The following is a 12470-nucleotide window of genomic DNA, read 5'->3' as shown; positions in this document are numbered from 1 at the left end:
GGCACCTTGGCTGGGTTGCGCGCCTTGGTGGGCACCATGCAGTGCACGAAGTCGGAGCCCGGATTGCCCCGGGCGCGCACCTCCGCCAGGGTGGGCACCTTGGTGCGCACAACTTGCCTGGGCTGCGCACCAGGAAGGGCTCAAGATGGCACCCGCGTTCCGTTTTTTTCACTATCTTTCAGAACGGAAATTTTAAAATCTCGTTTTTTTTTGCCTTTTCTGGAAATTAGTGAAGGCAGCGCATCAAAGGTGCGCAACGCTGGTGCGAACCTGGGAGCGCTCCGATGTGTGCTCCAAGGTGTGGCGTGCACGAAGTCGGACCCCGGTTTGCCCCGGGTGCGCACCTCGCGTGCACCTTGGTGCGCACACCTTGGCTGGGTTGCGCGCCCTGGTGGGCACCATGGTGCGCACCAAGGAGCGCTCCGAAGTGTGCTCCAAGGTGCGGCGTGCACGAAGTCGGAGCCCGGTTTGCCCCGGGTGCGCACCTCGCGTGCACCTTCGCCGCGGTGGGCACCATGGCGTGCACGAAGTCGGAGCCCGGTTTGCCCCGGGTGCGCACCTCGCGTGCACCTTCGCCGGGGTGGGCACCTTGGTGTGCAGACCTTGGCTGGGTTGCGCGCCCTGGTGGGCACCATGGTGCGCACCAAGGAGCGCTCCGAAGTGTGCTCCAAGGTGCGGCCTGCACGAAGTCGGAGCCCGGTTTGCCCCGAGTGTGCACCTCGGGTGGGCACCTTGGTGCGCATGCCTTGCCTGGGCTGCGCACCAGGGCGGGCTCAAGATGGCACCCGCGTTCCTTTTTTTTCACTATCTTTCAAAACGGAAATTTTAAAATCTCATTTTTTTTTGCCTTTTTCTGGAAATTAGTGAAGGCAGCGCATCAAAGGTGCGCACCTCGCTGCCCACCACGGTGCGCAACGCCGGTGGGCACCCGGGAGTGCTTCGAAGTGTGCTCCAAGGTGCTGCGTGCACGTTGTCGGAGCCCGGTTTGCCCCGGGTGCGCACCTCGCGTGCACCTTCGTCGGGGTGGGCACCTTGGCTGGGTTTGCCCCGGCTGCGCTCCGAAGCGGGGTTATTGGAGCGCCGCCTCTTTTTTTGTCGGAGCGTTTGGTGGGGTTTCTCGCATTGGCTCTTCCGAGGCCCGGTTGCCACCCTGGCGCGCACGAAGTCGGAAGTAGGGTTAATTGCCCGGGTGCGCACCTTTGCCAGGGTGGGCACCTTACCTGGGCTGCGCACCAGGGCGGGCTCAAGATGGCACGCGCGTTCCGTTTTTTTCACTATCTTTCAAAACGGAAATTTTAAAATCTCCTTTTTTTTTTGCCTTTTCTGGAAATTAGTGAAGGCAGCGCATCAAAGGTGCGCACCTCGCTGCCCACCTTGGTGTGCTCTGAGGTGCGCACCCGGGAGCGCTACGAAGTGTGCTCCAAGGTGCGGCGTGCACGTTGTCGGAGCCCGGTTTGCCCCGGGTGCGCACCTCGCCTGCACCTTGGCCGGGGTGGGCACCTTGGCTGGGTTTGCCCAGGGTGCGCTCCGAAGCGGGGTTACTGGAGCGCCCCCTCTTTTTTTGTCAGAGCGTTTGGTGGGGTTTCTCGCATTGGCTCTTCCCAGGCCCGGTTGTTGGGTGCGCTCCCACCCTGGCGCGCGCGAAGTTGGAAGTTGGGTTAATTGCCCGGGCGCGCACCTTCGCCAGGGTGGGCACCTTGGTGCGCACACCTTGGCTGGGCTGCGCACCAGGGCGGGCTCAAGATGGCACCAGCATTCCCTTTTTCTCACTATCTTTCAAAACGGAAATTTTAAAATCTCGTTTTTTTTTTGCCTTTTATGGAAATTAGTGAAGGCATCGCATCAAAGGTGCGCACCTCGCTGCCCACCTTGGTGTGCTCCGAGGTGCCCACCACGGTGCGCAACGCCGGTGCGAACCCGGGAGCGCCCCGATGTGTGCTCCAAGGTGCGGCGTGCACGAAGTCGGACCCCGGTTTGCCCCGGGTGCGCACCTCGCGTGCACCTTGGTGCGCACACCTTGGCTGGGTTGCGCGGCCTGGTGGGCACCATGGTGCGCACCAAGGAGCGCTCCGAAGTGTGCTCCAAGGTGCGGCGTGCACGAAGTCGGAGCCCGGTTTGCCCCGGGTACGCACCTCGCGTGCACCTTCGCCGGGGTGGGCACCTCGGCTGGGTTGCGCGCCCTGGTGCGCACCAAGGAGCGCTCCGAAGTGTGCTCCAAGGTGCGGCGTGCACGAAGTCGGAGCCCGGTTTGCCCCGGGTGCGCACCTTCGCCGCGGTGCGCACCATGGCGTGCACGAAGTCGGAGCCCGGTTTGCCCCGGGTGCGCACCTCGCGTGCACCTTCGGCGGGGTTGCGCGCCCTGGTGGGCACCATGGTGCGCACCAAGGAGCGCTCCGAAGTGTGCTCCAAGGTGCGGCGTGCACGAAGTCGGAGCCCGGTTTGCCCCGGGTGCGCACCTCGCGTGCACCTTCGGCGGGGTTGCGCGCCCTGGTGGGCACCATGGTGCGCACCAAGGAGCGCTCCGAAGTGTGCTCCAAGGTGCGGCGTGCACGAAGTCGGAGCCCGGTTTGCCCCGGGTGCGCACCTCGCGTGCACCTTCGCCGCGGTGGGCACCATGGCGTGCACGAAGTCGGAGCCCGGTTTGCCCCGGGTGCGCACCTCGCGTGCACCTTCGCCGGGGTGGGCACCTCGGCTGGGTTGCGCGCCCTGGTGCGCACCAAGGAGCGCTCCGAAGTGTGCTCCAAGGTGCGGCGTGCACGAAGTCGGAGCCCGGTTTGCCCCGGGTGCGCACCTCGCGTGCACCTTCGCCAGGGTGGGCACCTCGGTGCGCACACCTTCTCAATGTTTTCTTGCCTTTTCTGGAAATTGGTGAAGGCAGCGCATCAAAGGTGCGCACCTCGGTGTGCTCCGAGGTGCGAACCCGAGAGCGCTCCGAGGTGCCCACGAAGTCGAAAGTCGGGTTAATTGCATTGTTTTCCCCGGGTGCGCTCCGAGGTGCGCAACATCGGCGCGCACCAAGGAGGGCTCCGAAGTGTGCTCCAAGGTGCGCACGATGGCGTGCACCTCTGGTGCGCACGATTCGGAGCTCGGTTTGACCGGGGTGCGCACACCTTGGCTGGGTTGCGCACCTTTTGTGCGCTCCAAGGTGCGCACGAAGTCGGAGCTCGGTTTGCCCCGGGTGCGCACCTTCGCCAGGGTGCGCACCTTGATGCGCACGCCTTGGCTGGGCTGCGCACCTTGGTGGGCGCCATGGTGCGCACCTTTCGTGCGCTCCAAGGTGCGCACGAAGTCGGAGCTCGGTTTGCCCCGGGTGCGCACCTTGGTGGGCGCCATGGTGCACTCCGAGGTGCCCAAGATTGGTGCGCACCAAGGAGCGCTCCGAAGTGCGCTCCAAGGTGCGCGCGAAGTCGAAAGTTGGGTTAATTGTCCGGTTTGCCTCGGGTGCGCACCTTGCGTGCACCTTCGCCAGGGTGGGCGCCTTGGTGCGCACACCTTGGCTGGGCTGCGCACACCTTGGCACCCGCGTTTCCTTCATTTTAAATTTTTTTTTTTTACAATCTCTCAAGTGGGAAATTCTATAATCTCAACTTTTTTTGCCTTTTCAGGAAACTTTTGAATGGAGCGCATCATTGGTGCGCTCCGAAGTGTGCTCCAAAGCTCTCTCCAGCTGCGTGCACCTGCCCCGGCCGCGCACCCGGCCCCGCCCAGCTTCGCTCACCTGTCCCGGGCGTCTGGTGCGGAACCTTAGAGTAAGAAACATCACCGTGCACCTTGGCCAACGTGCGCGACTCGACCGAGCGCGCACTGGCCGAGGTGCACACCGATTTCACCTGGGTGCGCGCGCAGCACCTCGGGCGCACCGGGGTGCGCGCACAACGCCCGGGTTGCACCGTGGCCTGTGTGCTCGGGGCGCCTCGGGTGCGCGCTCGGTGTCGCCCCCGCGCGCGCGGTAGTGCGGGCAGCGCACCCCGGCCCGGCCCGGCCCCGACGAGAACGCAAACGGGCAAAAGGTTTATTCAAATAGCATTGCGACGCCCGGCGAAAAACTAAAAAAGGGTGCAACACCGGGACTTCCCGGGAGGTCACCCATCCCAGTACTACTCCGGCCCAAGCGCGCTTAACTGCGGAGTTCTGATGGGATCCGGTGCACTAACGCTGGTATGATCGCACCCGTTATGAGCTTGTCGCAGTGTGTACTTAGCAAACCGCGACCCACGTGCGAATCCACCCCGGCCACCCACCCCCGTCGAGGTGCACACCCTCCCTCGCGAAGTGCGCCCCGTTCGCCAAGTGTGAGCCCTGCCCGGGTGCGCGCACCTTGCTAGGGCGTCGAGTGTGCACCCGGCCCGGCCTACGTGCGTGCACCTGGAGGGGGCGTCGTGTGCGTGCAGTGTCCCGTCTGCAACGCGGTGCCCACACACCACCTCGGGCGCAACGACCTGCGCTCACATGTGGGCCGAGTGCACCTTGGTGCATGTTCGGGGCGCCTCGGGTGCACGCTCGATCTTGCCCCGGTGCACCAAGGCGCTCGGTTTGCCCCGGGTGCGCACTTGGTGCAAGGTGGGCACCCAAAATAGGGATCAAGCACCAAAACACAAGTTTCGGGATGCAAAATGGGACCCAAGGACCACAAATGCGTTCCAAGACCCATGATGGGTCCACGAGAACAAAAATGTGTTCCGAGACTTAATAAACAAATATTGGGTTTTAGGAGAAGAAACATGCTCTGATGCCCAAAACGAGAATCGACCCCGAAAAGGCCACAGGCCAAAAGTGGGATGCGAGACAAAAAAAAATGGGACCCGAGGACCAAAATTGGGTTCCCAGGTCGAAGACAGGGCAACCGGACAAGAAACGACCTCTAAGGCTCGAAATGAGTCCCGACGACTAAAACTTGACAAGAAGCACCCATCAGGCACCCAACTCGACACCCATGGGATGCCGACCCACCCGGGCTTCCACCTAGCACACCTTGGCACCCACCCACCCTCGCACCCAACCTCGCACCCAACTTAGCACCTTTGAACCCACATTGGCACTCACCCTGACCCTGGCACCTTGGAACCCACATTGGCACTCACCTTGACCCTGGCACCCACCTTTGCACTCACCTTGGGACCCACCCTGGCTCCCACCTCGGCACCCACCCAGACACCCACCTTGGTTCCTTGGCACCCACCTTGGATCCTTGGCACCCACCCCGACACCCACCTTGGCACGCAACTTGGCTACTTGCCACCCACCTTGGCTCCTTGACGCCCACCCCGACAACCACCCCGTGACCTACCCTGGCTAGGGTTGGTGCACACCCACCCTGGTGCCCACCTTGGCACCCACCCTATGACCCACCTTGGCACGCACCTTAGTACCCACCCCGTTACCCACCCTAGGACCCACCCCGTGACCCACCTTGGCCAGGGTGGGTGCCTTGGTGCGCACAACTTGCCTGGGCTGCACACCAGGGCGGGCTCAAGATGGCACCCGCGTTCCGTTTTTTTCACTATCTTTCAAAACGGAAATTTTAAAATCTCATTTTTTTCTTTTTTTTGCCTTTTCTGGAAATTAGTGAAGGCAGCGCATCAAAGGTGCGCAATGCTGGTGCGAACCCGGGAGCGCTCCGATGTGTGCTCCAAGGTGCGGCGTGCACGAAGTTCGAGCCCGGTTTGCCCCGGGTGCGCACCTCGCGTGCACCTTCGCCGGGGTGAGCACCTTGGCTGGGTTGCGCGCCCTGGTGCGTACCAAGGAGCGCTCTGAAGTGTGCTCCAAGGTGCGGCGTGCACGAAGTCGGAGCCCGGTTTGCCCCGGGTGTGCACCTCGGGTGCGCACCTCGCGTGCACCTTCGCTGCGGTGGGCACCTTGGCTGGGTTGCGCGCCTTGGTGGGCACCATGCAGTGCACGAAGTCGGAGCCCGGTTTGCCCCGGGCGCGCACCTCCGCCAGGGTGGGCACCTTGGTGCGCACAACTTGCCTGGGCTGCGCACCAGGAAGGGCTCAAGATGGCACCCGCGTTCCGTTTTTTTCACTATCTTTCAGAACGGAAATTTTAAAATATCGTTTTTTTTTGCCTTTTCTGGAAATTAGTGAAGGCAGCGCATCAAAGGTGCGCAACGCTGGTGCGAACCTGGGAGCGCTCCGATGTGTGCTCCAAGGTGCGGCGTGCACGAAGTCGGAGCCCGGTTTGCCCCGGGTGCGCCCTGGTGGGCACCATGGTGCGCACCAAGGAGCGCTCCGAAGTGTGCTCCAAGGTGCGGCCTGCACGAAGTCGGAGCCCGGTTTGCCCCGGGTGTGCACCTCGGGTGGGCACCTTGGTGCGCATGCCTTGCCTAGGCTGCGCACCAGGGCGGGCTCAAGATGGCACCCGCGTTCCTTTTTTTTCACTATCTTTCAAAACGGAAATTTTAAAATCTCATTTTTTTTTGCCTTTTTCTGGAAATTAGTGAAGGCAGCGCATCAAAGGTGCGCACCTCGCTGCCCACCACGGTGCGCAACGCCGGTGGGCACCCGGGAGTGCTTCGAAGTGTGCTCCAAGGTGCTGCGTGCACGTTGTCGGAGCCCGGTTTGCCCCGGGTGCGCACCTCGCGTGCACCTTCGTCGGGGTGGGCACCTTGGCTTGGTTTGCCCCGGCTGCGCTCCGAAGCGGGGTTATTGGAGCGCCGCCTCTTTTTTTGTCGGAGCGTTTGGTGGGGTTTCTCGCATTGGCTCTTCCGAGGCCCGGTTGCCACCCTGGCGCGCACGAAGTCGGAAGTAGGGTTAATTGCCCGGGTGCGCACCTTTGCCAGGGTGGCACCTTACCTGGGCTGCGCACCAGGGCGGGCTCAAGATGGCACGCGCGTTCCGTTTTTTTCACTATCTTTCAAAACGGAAATTTTAAAATCTCCTTTTTTTTTTGCCTTTTCTGGAAATTAGTGAAGGCAGCGCATCAAAGGTGCGCACCTCGCTGCCCACCTTGGTGTGCTCTGAGGTGCGCACCCGGGAGCGCTACGAAGTGTGCTCCAAGGTGCGGCGTGCACGTTGTCGGAGCCCGGTTTGCCCCGGGTGCGCACCTCGCCTGCACCTTGGCCGGGGTGGGCACCTTGGCTGGGTTTGCCCAGGGTGCGCTCCGAAGCGGGGTTACTGGAGCGCCCCCTCTTTTTTTGTCAGAGAGTTTGGTGGGGTTTCTCGCATTGGCTCTTCCCAGGCCCGGTTGTTGGGTGCGCTCCCACCCTGGCGCGCGTGAAGTTGGAAGTTGGGTTAATTGCCCGGGCGCGCACCTTCGCCAGGGTGGGCACCTTGGTGCGCAAACCTTGGCTGGGCTGCGCACCAGGGCGGGCTCAAGATGGCACCAGCATTCCCTTTTTCTCACTATCTTTCAAAACGGAAATTTTAAAATCTCGTTTTTTTTTTGCCTTTTATGGAAATTAGTGAAGGCATCGCATCAAAGGTGCGCACCTCGCTGCCCACCTTGGTGTGCTCCGAGGTGCCCACCACGGTGCGCAACGCCGGTGCGAACCCGGGAGCGCCCCGATGTGTGCTCCAAGGTGCGGCGTGCACGAAGTCGGACCCCGGTTTGCCCCGGGTGCGCACCTCGCGTGCACCTTGGTGCGCACACCTTGGCTGGGTTGCGCGGCCTGGTGGGCACCATGGTGCGCACCAAGGAGCGCTCCGAAGTGTGCTCCAAGGTGCGGCGTGCACGAAGTCGGAGCCCGGTTTGCCCCGGGTGCGCACCTTCGCCGCGGTGGGCACCATGGCGTGCACGAAGTCGGAGCCCGGTTTGCCCCGGGTGCGCACCTCGCGTGCACCTTCGCCGGGGTGGGCACCTCGGCTGGGTTGCGCGCCCTGGTGCGCACCAAGGAGCGCTCTGAAGTGTGCTCCAAGGTGCGGCGTGCACGAAGTCGGAGCCCGGTTTGCCCCGGGTGTGCACCTCGCGTGCACCTTCGCTGCGGTGGGCACCTTGGCTGGGTTGCGCGCCTTGGTGGGCACCATGCAGTGCACGAAGTCGGAGCCCGGTTTGCCCCGGGCGCGCACCTCCGCCAGGGTGGGCACCTTGGTGCGCACAACTTGCCTGGGCTGCGCACCAGGAAGGGCTCAAGATGGCACCCGCGTTCCGTTTTTTTCACTATCTTTCAGAACGGAAATTTTAAAATATCGTTTTTTTTTGCCTTTTCTGGAAATTAGTGAAGGCAGCGCATCAAAGGTGCGCAACGCTGGTGCGAACCTGGGAGCGCTCCGATGTGTGCTCCAAGGTGCGGCGTGCACGAAGTCGGACCCCGGTTTGCCCCGGGTGCGCACCTCGCGTGCACCTTGGTGCGCACACCTTGGCTGGGTTGCGCGCCCTGGTGGGCACCATGGTGCGCACCAAGGAGCGCTCCGAAGTGTGCTCCAAGGTGCGGCGTGCACGAAGTCGGAGCCCGGTTTGCCCCGGGTGCGCACCTCGCGTGCACCTTCGCCGCGGTGGGCACCATGGCGTGCACGAAGTCGGAGCCCGGTTTGCCCCGGGTGCGCACCTCGCGTGCACCTTCGCCGGGGTGGGCACCTTGGTGTGCAGACCTTGGCTGGGTTGCGCGCCCTGGTGGGCACCATGGTGCGCACCAAGGAGCGCTCCGAAGTGTGCTCCAAGGTGCGGCCTGCACGAAGTCGGAGCCCGGTTTGCCCCGCGTGTGCACCTCGGGTGGGCACCTTGGTGCGCATGCCTTGCCTGGGCTGCGCACCAGGGCGGGCTCAAGATGGCACCCGCGTTCCTTTTTTTTCACTATCTTTCAAAACGGAAATTTTAAAATCTCATTTTTGTTTGCCTTTTTCTGGAAATTAGTGAAGGCAGCGCATCAAAGGTGCGCACCTCGCTGCCCACCACGGTGCGCAACGCCGGTGGGCACCCGGGAGTGCTTCGAAGTGTGCTCCAAGGTGCTGCGTGCACGTTGTCGGAGCCCGGTTTGCCCCGGGTGCGCACCTCGCGTGCACCTTCGTCGGGGTGGGCACCTTGGCTGGGTTTGCCCCGGCTGCGCTCCGAAGCGGGGTTATTGGAGCGCCGCCTCTTTTTTTGTCGGAGCGTTTGGTGGGGTTTCTCGCATTGGCTCTTCCGAGGCCCGGTTGCCACCCTGGCGCGCACGAAGTCGGAAGTAGGGTTAATTGCCCGGGTGCGCACCTTTGCCAGGGTGGGCACCTTACCTGGGCTGCGCACCAGGGCGGGCTCAAGATGGCACGCGCGTTCCGTTTTTTTCACTATCTTTCAAAACGGAAATTTTAAAATCTCCTTTTTTTTTTGCCTTTTCTGGAAATTAGTGAAGGCAGCGCATCAAAGGTGCGCACCTCGCTGCCCACCTTGGTGTGCTCTGAGGTGCGCACCCGGGAGCGCTACGAAGTGTGCTCCAAGGTGCGGCGTGCACGTTGTCGGAGCCCGGTTTGCCCCGGGTGCGCACCTCGCCTGCACCTTGGCCGGGGTGGGCACCTTGGCTGGGTTTGCCCAGGGTGCGCTCCGAAGCGGGGTTACTGGAGCGCCCCCTCTTTTTTTGTCAGAGCGTTTGGTGGGGTTTCTCGCATTGGCTCTTCCCAGGCCCGGTTGTTGGGTGCGCTCCCACCCTGGCGCGCGCGAAGTTGGAAGTTGGGTTAATTGCCCGGGCGCGCACCTTCGCCAGGGTGGGCACCTTGGTGCGCACACCTTGGCTGGGCTGCGCACCAGGGCGGGCTCAAGATGGCACCAGCATTCCCTTTTTCTCACTATCTTTCAAAACGGAAATTTTAAAATCTCGTTTTTTTTTTGCCTTTTATGGAAATTAGTGAAGGCATCGCATCAAAGGTGCGCACCTCGCTGCCCACCTTGGTGTGCTCCGAGGTGCCCACCACGGTGCGCAACGCCGGTGCGAACCCGGGAGCGCCCCGATGTGTGCTCCAAGGTGCGGCGTGCACGAAGTCGGACCCCGGTTTGCCCCGGGTGCGCACCTCGCGTGCACCTTGGTGCGCACACCTTGGCTGGGTTGCGCGGCCTGGTGGGCACCATGGTGCGCACCAAGGAGCGCTCCGAAGTGTGCTCCAAGGTGCGGCGTGCACGAAGTCGGAGCCCGGTTTGCCCCGGGTACGCACCTCGCGTGCACCTTCGCCGGGGTGGGCACCTCGGCTGGGTTGCGCGCCCTGGTGCGCACCAAGGAGCGCTCCGAAGTGTGCTCCAAGGTGCGGCGTGCACGAAGTCGGAGCCCGGTTTGCCCCGGGTGCGCACCTTCGCCGCGGTGCGCACCATGGCGTGCACGAAGTCGGAGCCCAGTTTGCCCCGGGTGCGCACCTCGCGTGCACCTTCGGCGGGGTTGCGCGCCCTGGTGGGCACCATGGTGCGCACCAAGGAGCGCTCCGAAGTGTGCTCCAAGGTGCGGCGTGCACGAAGTCGGAGCCCGGTTTGCCCCGGGTGCGCACCTCGCGTGCACCTTCGGCGGGGTTGCGCGCCCTGGTGGGCACCATGGTGCGCACCAAGGAGCGCTCCGAAGTGTGCTCCAAGGTGCGGCGTGCACGAAGTCGGAGCCCGGTTTGCCCCGGGTGCGCACCTCACGTGCACCTTCGCCGCGGTGGGCACCATGGCGTGCACGAAGTCGGAGCCCGGTTTGCCCCGGGTGCGCACCTCGCGTGCACCTTCGCCGGGGTGGGCACCTCGGCTGGGTTGCGCGCCCTGGTGCGCACCAAGGAGCGCTCCGAAGTGTGCTCCAAGGTGCGGCGTGCACGAAGTCGGAGCCCGGTTTGCCCCGGGTGCGCACCTCGCGTGCACCTTCGCCAGGGTGGGCACCTCGGTGCGCACACCTTCTCAATGTTTTCTTGCCTTTTCTGGAAATTGGTGAAGGCAGCGCATCAAAGGTGCGCACCTCGGTGTGCTCCGAGGTGCGAACCCGAGAGCGCTCCGAGGTGCCCACGAAGTCGAAAGTCGGGTTAATTGCATTGTTTTCCCCGGGTGCGCTCCGAGGTGCGCAACATCGGCGCGCACCAAGGAGGGCTCCGAAGTGTGCTCCAAGGTGCGCACGATGGCGTGCACCTCTGGTGCGCACGATTCGGAGCTCGGTTTGACCGGGGTGCGCACACCTTGGCTGGGTTGCGCACCTTTTGTGCGCTCCAAGGTGCGCACGAAGTCGGAGCTCGGTTTGCCCCGGGTGCGCACCTTCGCCAGGGTGCGCACCTTGATGCGCACGCCTTGGCTGGGCTGCGCACCTTGGTGGGCGCCATGGTGCGCACCTTTCGTGCGCTCCAAGGTGCGCACGAAGTCGGAGCTCGGTTTGCCCCGGGTGCGCACCTTGGTGGGCGCCATGGTGCACTCCGAGGTGCCCAAGATTGGTGCGCACCAAGGAGCGCTCCGAAGTGCGCTCCAAGGTGCGCGCGAAGTCGAAAGTTGGGTTAATTGTCCGGTTTGCCTCGGGTGCGCACCTTGCGTGCACCTTCGCCAGGGTGGGCGCCTTGGTGCGCACACCTTGGCTGGGCTGCGCACACCTTGGCACCCGCGTTTCCTTCATTTTAAATTTTTTTTTTTTACAATCTCTCAAGTGGGAAATTCTATAATCTCAACTTTTTTTGCCTTTTCAGGAAACTTTTGAATGGAGCGCATCATTGGTGCGCTCCGAAGTGTGCTCCAAAGCTCTCTCCAGCTGCGTGCACCTGCCCCGGCCGCGCACCCGGCCCCGCCCAGCTTCGCTCACCTGTCCCGGGCGTCTGGTGCGGAACCTTAGAGTAAGAAACATCACCGTGCACCTTGGCCAACGTGCGCGACTCGACCGAGCGCGCACTGGCCGAGGTGCACACCGATTTCACCTGGGTGCGCGCGCAGCACCTCGGGCGCACCGGGGTGCGCGCACAACGCCCGGGTTGCACCGTGGCCTGTGTGCTCGGGGCGCCTCGGGTGCGCGCTCGGTGTCGCCCCCGCGCGCGCGGTAGTGCGGGCAGCGCACCCCGGCCCGGCCCGGCCCCGACGAGAACGCAAACGGGCAAAAGGTTTATTCAAATAGCATTGCGACGCCCGGCGAAAAACTAAAAAAGGGTGCAACACCGGGACTTCCCGGGAGGTCACCCATCCCAGTACTACTCCGGCCCAAGCGCGCTTAACTGCGGAGTTCTGATGGGATCCGGTGCACTAACGCTGGTATGATCGCACCCGTTATGAGCTTGTCGCAGTGTGTACTTAGCAAACCGCGACCCACGTGCGAATCCACCCCGGCCACCCACCCCCGTCGAGGTGCACACCCTCCCTCGCGAAGTGCGCCCCGTTCGCCAAGTGTGAGCCCTGCCCGGGTGCGCGCACCTTGCTAGGGCGTCGGGTGTGCACCCGGCCCGGCCTACGTGCGTGCACCTGGAGGGGGCGTCGTGTGCGTGCAGTGTCCCGTCTGCAACGCGGTGCCCACACACCACCTCGGGCGCAACGACCTGCGCTCACATGTGGGCCGAGTGCACCTTGGTGCATGTTCGGGGCGCCTCGGGTGCACGCTCGATCTTGCCCCGGTGCACCAAGGCGCTCGGTTTGCCCCGGGTGCG

General features: G+C 63.4%; 2 non-coding genes across 2 annotated transcripts; both read right to left on the bottom strand.

Moving 5' to 3' along the window:
* Positions 1–4053: 4053 nt before the first annotated feature.
* Positions 4054–4172, bottom strand: LOC131866182 (5S ribosomal RNA). The gene has a single exon (XR_009364813.1). It is a non-coding gene; the product is annotated as a 5S ribosomal RNA (ribosomal RNA).
* A 7804-nt stretch (positions 4173–11976) lies between these two features.
* LOC131866181 (5S ribosomal RNA) lies at positions 11977–12095 on the bottom strand. The gene has a single exon (XR_009364812.1). It is a non-coding gene; the product is annotated as a 5S ribosomal RNA (ribosomal RNA).
* Positions 12096–12470: the final 375 nt, after the last annotated feature.

This window comes from Cryptomeria japonica, unplaced genomic scaffold (assembly GCF_030272615.1).
Source record: "Cryptomeria japonica unplaced genomic scaffold, Sugi_1.0 HiC_scaffold_133, whole genome shotgun sequence".
Lineage (NCBI taxonomy): Eukaryota > Viridiplantae > Streptophyta > Pinopsida > Cupressales > Cupressaceae > Cryptomeria > Cryptomeria japonica.
Note: the sequence above shows the minus strand (reverse complement) of the source record. Positions and strands in the feature narration are given on the sequence as shown.